Raw genomic sequence first — 9,472 nt, forward strand, 5'->3', positions numbered from 1 at the left:
AATGCGCGCACGGCCGCTTACAATGACGGACTTGTATCTGGTAACATGGACAATTACAAAGCGGCGTCTTACAATCTGCGGAGGGCGGTGAGGGACGCTAAACGGACGTACAGAGACACCGTGGAGCTGCAGATGGAGCGGGGGGACACAAGACGCTTGTGGGAGGGGCTGCGAACAATAAAAAACTACAAGAGCAGCTCCTCCCCAGCCACGAGTGTGGACGCCTCCCTGGCCAACCAACTGAACTGCTTTTATGCGCGGTTCGAGTCTGGCAGCAACACCGCTAGCTCGCCGGCTAATTGGAGCTACACCGCTGGGGACGAGCGCGCACTCTCAGTGTCCGTGCGCGAGGTCAGGAGGGCTTTGATGCGGGTGAACACCAGGAAAGCTGCGGGTCCAGATGGCATATCTGGACGAGTACTGAAGACCTGTGCTAACCAGCTAGCTCCGGTGTTCACCACAATATTCAACATCTCTCTGGCTGAATCAGTGGTCCCATCCTGTTTCAAGAGGTCCACCGTCGTTCCTGTCCCGAAGATCGCCTCTCCAACCTGCCTGAATGACTACCGTCCGGTGGCCCTCACCTCGGTGGTCATGAAGTGTTTCGAGAGGCTGATTAAGGATTACATCTGCGCCTCCCTCCCCCGCACCTTGGACCCGTTGCAGTTCGCGTACCGGCAGAACAGATCCACGGATGACGCGGTCTCCCAGGTACTGCACACCACGCTCACGCACCTGGATGGCCAGAAGGGGGCCTATGTGAGAATGCTGTTCATTGATTATAGTTCAGCTTTCAACACCATAGTTCCCACCAGACTGGCTGTCAAGTTGTTGGAGCTAGGATTGAATGCTCCGCTGTGCACCTGGATCCTGGACTTCCTCACAGGCCGCCCCCAGGTGGTCAAGGTGGGGAAGTACATGTCAAGCTCCCTCACCCTGAATACAGGATCCCCCCAGGGCTGCGTCCTCAGCCCCCTACTGTACTCCCTGTACACACATGACTGTGTGGCCAGGTCCAGCTCCAACACCATCATCAAGTTTGCTGACGACACCGTGGTCGTGGGCCTGATCACCGACTGCGATGAGAAGGCCTACCGCGAGGAGGTGGCTGACCTGTCACTCTGGTGCCAGGACAACAGCCTCCACCTGAACGTCAGCAAAACCAAGGAGCTGATTGTGGACTTTAGGCGTGGATCACAATCGAGGACGCACGCGCCCTTGTGGATTAATGGGACTTCTGTCGATAGGGTGAGCAGCTTCAGATATCTGGGAGTCCACATCACAGAGGACTTAACATGGACTGTTCACACAGACACTCTGGTGAGAAAGGCGAGGCAGCGTCTCTACCACCTCAGGCAGCTGAGGAAATTCCGGGTCTCGGTGAGGATCCTCAAGTCCTTCTACTCTGGAGCAGTGGAGAGCATCCTGACAGGCAACATCACTGCCTGGTTTGGGAACTGTACTGCCCAGGACAGGCGGGCCCTGCAGAGGGTGGTGCGTTCAGCTGAACGTACCACTGGAACTACCCTCCCCCCCTTGCAGGAGTTATACACCAGGAGGTGTAGTAGCAGAGCCCGTAGGATCATGAAGGATCCTCATCACCCCAACAACGGACTGTTTCAGCTGCTGCGGTCAGGCAAGCGCCTCCGCAGTCACGCAGCGAGAACAGAGAGACTGAGACGGAGTTTCTTCCCTCAAGCCATCAGAACTGTCAACGCTGATCTCACCAGGGGTCCTAACTGAGCCATGCACTAGGCTCCACTACCTACTGTACTGTATGTAGCATACTGTACCGCATACTGTATCACTGTTCAGGGTTGTTCGTGATGCCGTATTGCTGCGCCGTACTGTTGTATACTGTGCTGTATTATCCCAAACACTACCTCACACTATTCACATTCACATGCCACTTTAATTCACATGCCACTTTAAATGCACATATCTGTATATACATAGCCATATTCCTTCAACCTATTCCATTTTATTTCAATTTATTTTTTATTGTATTTTATTCTATATATTTTTTATCTTATTCTATAAGTATTCCACTTACTGTATTACGTTTTAGGAGTCAGTTAGTCGGTCTATTAGAAAGGAATTCTCTACTTTTTATTTTATTTTATTTTTGTACTTTTTCCTAGGACTTATTGTGTGCTATCACCGGGTGCGTTGCATTACATTTCACTGCATATATGTATGGAAGTATGTATATGTATGTGACAAATAAAAATCTTGAATCTTGAATCTTGAATCTTGAATCTTGAATCTTGAATCTTGAATCTTGGTATCGAAGATGAAACGTGGCTGGGTCTTTCAGCATGACAATGATCCCAAACACACCGCCCGGGCAACGAAGGAGTGGCTTCGTAAGAAGAATTTCAAGGTCCTGGAGTGGCCTAGCCAGTCTCCAGATCTCAACCCCATAGAAAATCTTTGGAGGGAGCTGAAAGTCCGTGTTGCCTAGCGACAGCCCCAAAACATCACTGCTCTAGAGGCGATCTGCGTGGAGGAATGGGCCAAAATACCAGCAACAGTGTGTGAAAACCTTGTGAAGACTTACAGAAAACGTTTGACCTCTGTCATTGCAAACAAAGGGTATATAACAAAGTATTGAGATGAACTTTTGTTATTGACCAAATACTTATTTCCCACCATAATTTGCAAATAAATTCTTAAAAAATCAGACAATGTGATTTTCTGGATTTTTTTTTCTCGTTTTGTCTCTCATAGTTGAGGTATAACTATGATGAAAATAACAGGCCTCTCTCATCTTTTTAAGTGGGAGAACTTGCACAATTGGTGGCTGACTAAATACTTTTTTGCCCCACTGTATCTTGTCGGTTGCCATTGTTGTAATTACTCCTCCTTGGTTCTTGGCGGCACATAGCTTGACAACAGCTTAACAATGCCGTTAGTCCCACCCGTGCCGCTGAATGGCTAGTCGTTCGCCATTTCATGTCATGATGCTGAGACAATTAGAATCAGTCAACTCGGTGGAGTGGGTGGAATCAAAGGTCTGAAACAAGGCAAAATGAGACTGGGTATGTGGCAGTTAAACATTTCTGCATCTTGTCAAATATCTTTTTTTGTGTCATGATGAAATACTGAAACTTGTATTTACTGAAGATCAACTGCCACTTGCCCATATTGGGCTCACTAGTTAGCATAGTTCTACTTCATATTAACTTGTATAGATAGATGCATTTTTTCGAATGTAAATTTATATCTCTTTCTCGACTGCTCTGGTTTTTGCTACTGTATCGCCTGAATTTCCATCCGGGGATTAATTAAGGGTTATCTTGTTTTATCCCATATCCACCTGGATGTCAGCACAATGAGAGCACAAATGAGTCCTTTGGAGTTTTTTAATCCACTCTAAATTAATCAGAGCTATTTGGAATCTTAAACTTTGGGATTGCAGTTATTTGACATACATGTTGCATAATGTGACGTCATCGTAAGATTATGTTTCATAGTCTTGGCATTGCCAATAGAGAGATGGGCTTTAAGTAGGGTTGTAAAGGTTTGGAAGCTTTTTGGTAATTTTCAAGATTTTCCAAGCTCAGGAATTTTGGAAAGATTTTGGAAATACTATTTAAATAAATCCCACTTTACCTTTGATGTTGTTATTGAGGAAAATACACATAAGGATGATCCTAGGTCATATGGCATGTTTTGGTTGAGCTATCCCCATTTAATGGAAATCCAGTTGAATTGAACTATGAACTCATGCATTCATTATGGAATGGACAATGTATCAATATAATATTGATATGATATGAGACCAGGGATTTTTTTGTTCAATGTCCATTTTACAGCTCTTAAAGGGTGCACTGTAGTCAAGCAATATTATATTTTTGCAACGTTGTACACTGGTGTTCTAATCAACGTCTCAATCTGCTTGGTCCTAATATCAACATTACCAATGATTGTTTTTTTTTTTAAATATCATTCATACAATTATGCCATTCTTATTATCACCACTATACTGCTCTTCTACCATACTATAAAAACTACATACATTCTATTATATCAGCATATTATACCATACTATACGCCATTTGAAATAAGTACCATCGTTATACAATATTACTACTATGCACTATAGACTTAAGCAACATATTGTACTGTACTACATTAAAAAGTTAACATACTGTAGCTGTTCCCCATTAACTCCTGTTCATATACATACAAACACACGCGCATATATATATATATATATATATATATATATATATATATATATATATATATATATACACATACATACATACATACATACACACACACACACACACACACACACACACACACACACACACACACACACACACACAGTTTGCAACCACTTAATTTATTAGTGGTTATTAATTAACTATCTTTTTCTTCTTCTTGTGACATGCACTGTTCCGTCAACTTCCGCTGCCGTAATTCCCAAACTTCCGTCTGGCGATCAATAAAGTGTTATCTTATCATTGCAATTGTTATCACCGAAACCATCGTGGCATTATCGAGGCATCAGTCAATTATATCATGATTTCTCATTTAGTCAATATCACCCATGAGTCTTGGTGATATTGCACCCAGACTACTGTGGTCAGCTCGGGTTGAAATTGTGGGCTGTAGCCCAATTATCTAAGGAGGCAGAAATTTGAGAGGAACGACGTGTAAACAAGGCTTCAAAATCCATTTTAAAAGGTCCAAAATCACCGATATCTACGGCACAAATTTTGAGATGTGAGAAATAGCAATGTCATTAAGGCGACAACAGAGCATGGATGCATAAAATATCACTTACTTAGACAACTTCTTTAGCGTTTGTCTGTTTCCTTCTGCTGCCGCCGTAGCTGCCTTCGCTTCGTCCGGGCTGGAACACGTGACCACAGTGTTTACGGACTTCTCGCTGTTCTCAGGGGTGCGCTCCGTTTTTTGTATTGAACTTTATTCAGAAATACATTACCAACAACGTGATTCAATGCTAATAATATAAAAAATAAATGTAAAAGAGTTTAATTCGCCATGATCTGATTGGAGCGATTTATAATTAGATGGTTCAACATTATTTTTGCTTTATAAAAGATAACGTGGTATTGTACTTTTATGTGTATTGGTGTAATGTATTGCGTTGGTTAAGTGTACTTTCATTAAAAACAAAGATCTTGTGACATTGTGATATTTCCCAACGGGGGAAAAAAGATTATAATACGTATAGAACTCACATGTATTTTTGAAAGGTAGTTTACTTCTTCTTGCTGTGTTTCTAGGGCGGTTCACTTCCGGATGCAATACATTCCTGCCATCTCCTGGTTAATTAAAATATTCTTCTACTTCTACAGGGAGTCAATGTCACGATCCTACCCGAGACTAACCCTATATGGAACGACATTGAAGTCAATATTAAATAAATCAATAAATAAATAAATATGCCTTTGAAATAAATTGTAGAATAAATAAATGAGGCAATACATATATAAATAAATGAAATTAGAAATATATGAATTAATAAATATAGTTCAATGATTAAATAAATGTTTATCTTAAAAGGGTATTTTTTTTCAAAAATCCACATTTATTTAAGGGGACTTTTATTTCCTAATGCCACATTTCCACTCCTTATATCAAGATGAATGGGGCGTCGTTATCACACAGATTCGGAGAGTCAGGGAACACCGGCGCTGCCACTCTCCTCGGGAACAGTGGTGGTTGCTCGGAGCTGGTACTCTGATCCCGATACCTCCTCGGTTGGAGCCAAGGACCGGTAGGGAGGAAGCGGGTCACGGTGGAGGGCCAAAACCCAGTTCAGCTTGCCCAGCCGCACCCTGTACACCACGTCTGACAGCTGTTTCAGCACACTGCAAGGGCCAGCCCATGTCGTGTTCAAAAGTTCCAAATCCGGAATGATGCGATGAAACTGGAACTTTGAGCTACGGAGAGTTTATTGGACGGTTTGATAAGATAAAAAATAATACGTCGACGTAGTGAGTCCTAAGCTGCGTGTCTCATCTAGCAGACACTTCACCCAGGAGTCCGCCGAAATGTTGTTTCCACGTCACTTTGTTACAAGCGACACACCCCCCTTTGCGGGGTGGTCCCTCCTTGTTATTTCCCCTCCCCCGAGTACCTAGGTTCAGACTCCCCGCTGTGTGTGCGGCAGATTAACCGTTTCAGTGCCGGTTTCTAACTGGTTGCGTAGTAACACCCGGTGTCTTTTTACATGTTTTAATTTTGGCTCTGACTGATCAATGAAAATGTATTTCATAATTACCCACAATATGAATGATAGTAATGTACATAAATAAATCAATGTAATATATACTGTAGTATACACATGTAGTTTTGCTATTGAGGATCATTTAAATCTGTAATTTTATAGTTATAGTAGTATAGTTATATGTATGTTATAGTTATAGTATATGTATATATTTATATACATTTTTTTTCTCACAATTCCCTCCTTGGAAACCGTCAGGTGTCCACAACAAAATATGTATAATACAATGAAACAATTCTGCATAGCATGATGTACACAGTGCATGGCTCCAACCCCATTTGTCTCAGCAGGAAAACCTGCCAACATCCGTATGATTGAACGTGTCGATGGCATTAACCCATCCCCCGGACCATTTACAATAAAAGAGCAAACTAGCACAGAGTAATTTCTGAGGAGCAGTGTCTCCCTGGGTGTGATACTGGATCTCGCAGCTTTTTAGCTCTTAACCTCATGAGAGGTGTGCTGACTTCGCCGTTGTGATCTTTTTCTCTTGAACCCTCGTCAACTAGATGCAGTCATCGTGGACGAGGATGCCGGGGTCCTGGTGCTCCCAAGGTCCGGTCCACCTTGGCTCAGGCCACTTTCGTTTGTGGACCTTGATGTGGACCCAGTCTCCGGGGCTGACCACCACGGATGTGGGGCAGTCTGGGGCAGTGTTCTTGACCTGTGAATACAAAACTTGAGATACTGGGTTAGTGCTTTGACATACTCAGAAAAACCTTCCTGGAAATCATCAAAAGCCGGTGATTTCGCTTAATTTGTTTGGGAATTTCGTGTTGTTTCTGCTGGATCTGCTAATCGTGTCCAGATGAATCCTTCTCGGATGTCTTCACACAGCCTGGGCATGAAGTGTTCCAACAGAAGCAAGCAGAGATCCTGCCGACAACGCCAAACTGTGGAAGAAATTCTTCCGCAATGATCGGTGACGTTAATCTGCCCGCTACAAGAAACCAAAACTGAGAATATTCAAGGTTATTTATTCTGCAGAATAAAGAGAGAGATTCAGTGCTGCTACAAAACAGTGCTCGGATCAATCTGATATCACATGGTTTGGGTCAGGTCTCCGACGAGTCTGCCCCCCCCCAACTGTCTTACTGGGGTGGGGATGCCCCCCCCCCCCTAGAATGTAAATAACAGGTACTTGCAAACTTGACCTGGCAGAATGGGGGTTGCATGACAATGCAGTTCCCCAGGAGTGTCCCTGATCCCTATAGAAGGTAAACAGGCCAAGTGTGATCGTATTCTTTCATATTGGAATTGACATTGTAGGAGCAAATAATTTCCTGATTCTACATCATTGGCAGGAATGTATGTACAGCATGACTCACCGATCATAGCGCATACACCTCCTTGAGCCGCACTCATTATGTCAAGTACCATGCGATTCTGGAGAACCATCGAACAGATGGAAGTTAATTCTTGTTTAACAGCTTCTTCTGCTAGGATAGTTGTATAAATTAACAGTAACAACCTATAATGTATGATATTTAACCACTTAAAAGCTGTAGCTATACCTACGGGCGCTAATATAGACGTAAAAAATTGTTCGGCTCTCCCTGCAATCCTATACTCAGCTGGAACCGATGTCACGGACATTACATTTCATTTAGCAGACGCTTTTATCCAAAGCGACTTACAATTGTTCAATAAACGACAGACATCAGGAACAATTAGGGGCTAAGTGTCTTGCTCAAGGACACTACAGCATGCTAGCAGGAGGAGCCTGGGATCAAACCAGCAACCTTTAGATCACTAGACCACCAGCTCTACTGCCTGAGCTACCATCCCTGTACGGGTGCTAATATAGACGTAAAAAAGAATTTCTGCTCCGCCTACAATCCTATACTCAACTGGAACCGATGTCACGGACATATATGTTCCTGATCATCTTACACGCACATCTCGATGGGTCTTGGTCAGATTATACATGTAAATTGGCATATCTAACATAACTGGTGTGCAAATGCCAGCCCAGTTCCTGGGCAGACTTGTATATGCCATGTGTCCACATAACCAATGGATATCAGGAATTGTTACTTGTCCCATTGTATAAATTACCTGAGTTCAGTTACATGCTGTGGTTATCCCCACTGGAATTCCAGGGTAACAGTTACTTCTTCTATCGGAACAAATGGATTGAAAACACAAGGGGTGAATAACTCCAGCACGTGGACTATAATTGAGGAGGCTAGAGCAACAGTTAGAGTGGTAGCCAATCTTTTCCATTATGTTTTTGAATGGGCGGAGAACAAAAGACATGGGAAGAAGGGGGAGGGGGAAACCTGAGATGTTCGGATCTCAATGCGTTTTCTGGTGCAGCTACGCCACTAGTGGTCGTATAGGTTATTACAGGTCAACTTTTTATTTTATTTTTTATTTATTTTATTTTTATATATATTTTTTATAATGCTCCCCTTTTATCTAGGGCAATTTGAGGAGGTTTTCATACACATACACATACAAAATCTCTACACACTCTCTCAAACACACAGACTCTCTCAAACACACACACGCCCGCGGTCTCACATACACACACGCACGGTACCTCTCTTTCTACACACATGCGGTACCTCTCTTCACACACACGTGGTACCTCTCTTCACACACACATGTGGTACCTTTTTTCACACGCACGGTACCTCTCTTTCTATACACATGCGGTACCTCTCTTCACACACACACGTGGTACCTCCTTTCACACACACGTGGTACCTCTCTTTCTACACACATGCGGTACCTCTTTTCACACACACATGCGGTACCTCTTTTCACACACACATGGTACCTCTCTTTCTACACACATGCGGTACCTCTTTTCACACACACATGCGGTACCTCTTTTCACACACATGGTACCTCTCTTTCTACACACATGCGGTACCTCTTTTCACACACACATGCGGTACCTCTTTTCACACACACGTGGTACCTCTTTTCACACACACATGGTACCTCTCTTTCTACACACATGCGGTACCTCTTTTCACACACATGGTACCTCTCTTTCTACACACATGCGGTACCTCTTTTCACACACACATGCGGTACCTCTTTTCACACACATGGTACCTCTCTTTCTACACACATGCGGTACCTCTTTTCACACACACATGCGGTACCTCTTTTCACACACATGGTACCTCTCTTTCTACACACATGCGGTACCTCTTTTCACACACACGTGGTACCTCTCTTCACACA

General features: G+C 43.3%; 1 protein-coding gene across 2 annotated transcripts in view; it reads right to left on the reverse strand.

The window, feature by feature from the left end:
- Window positions 1-4,867, reverse strand: part of slc38a9 (solute carrier family 38 member 9) — a 95,123-nt gene extending 90,256 nt beyond the window's left edge. Inside the window, exon 1 of one of the 2 annotated variants that reach the window (XM_080017324.1) lies at window positions 4,799-4,867. The gene's annotated coding sequence lies outside the window, so the exon portion shown is untranslated. The remainder of the gene's footprint in view (window positions 1-4,798) is intronic. The other variant, XM_080017325.1, reaches the window with a different exon arrangement.
- Window positions 4,868-9,472: the final 4,605 nt, after the last annotated feature.

This window comes from Zeus faber, assembly GCF_960531495.2.
Source record: "Zeus faber genome assembly, chromosome: 17".
Classification (NCBI taxonomy): Eukaryota; Metazoa; Chordata; class Actinopteri; order Zeiformes; family Zeidae; genus Zeus; species Zeus faber.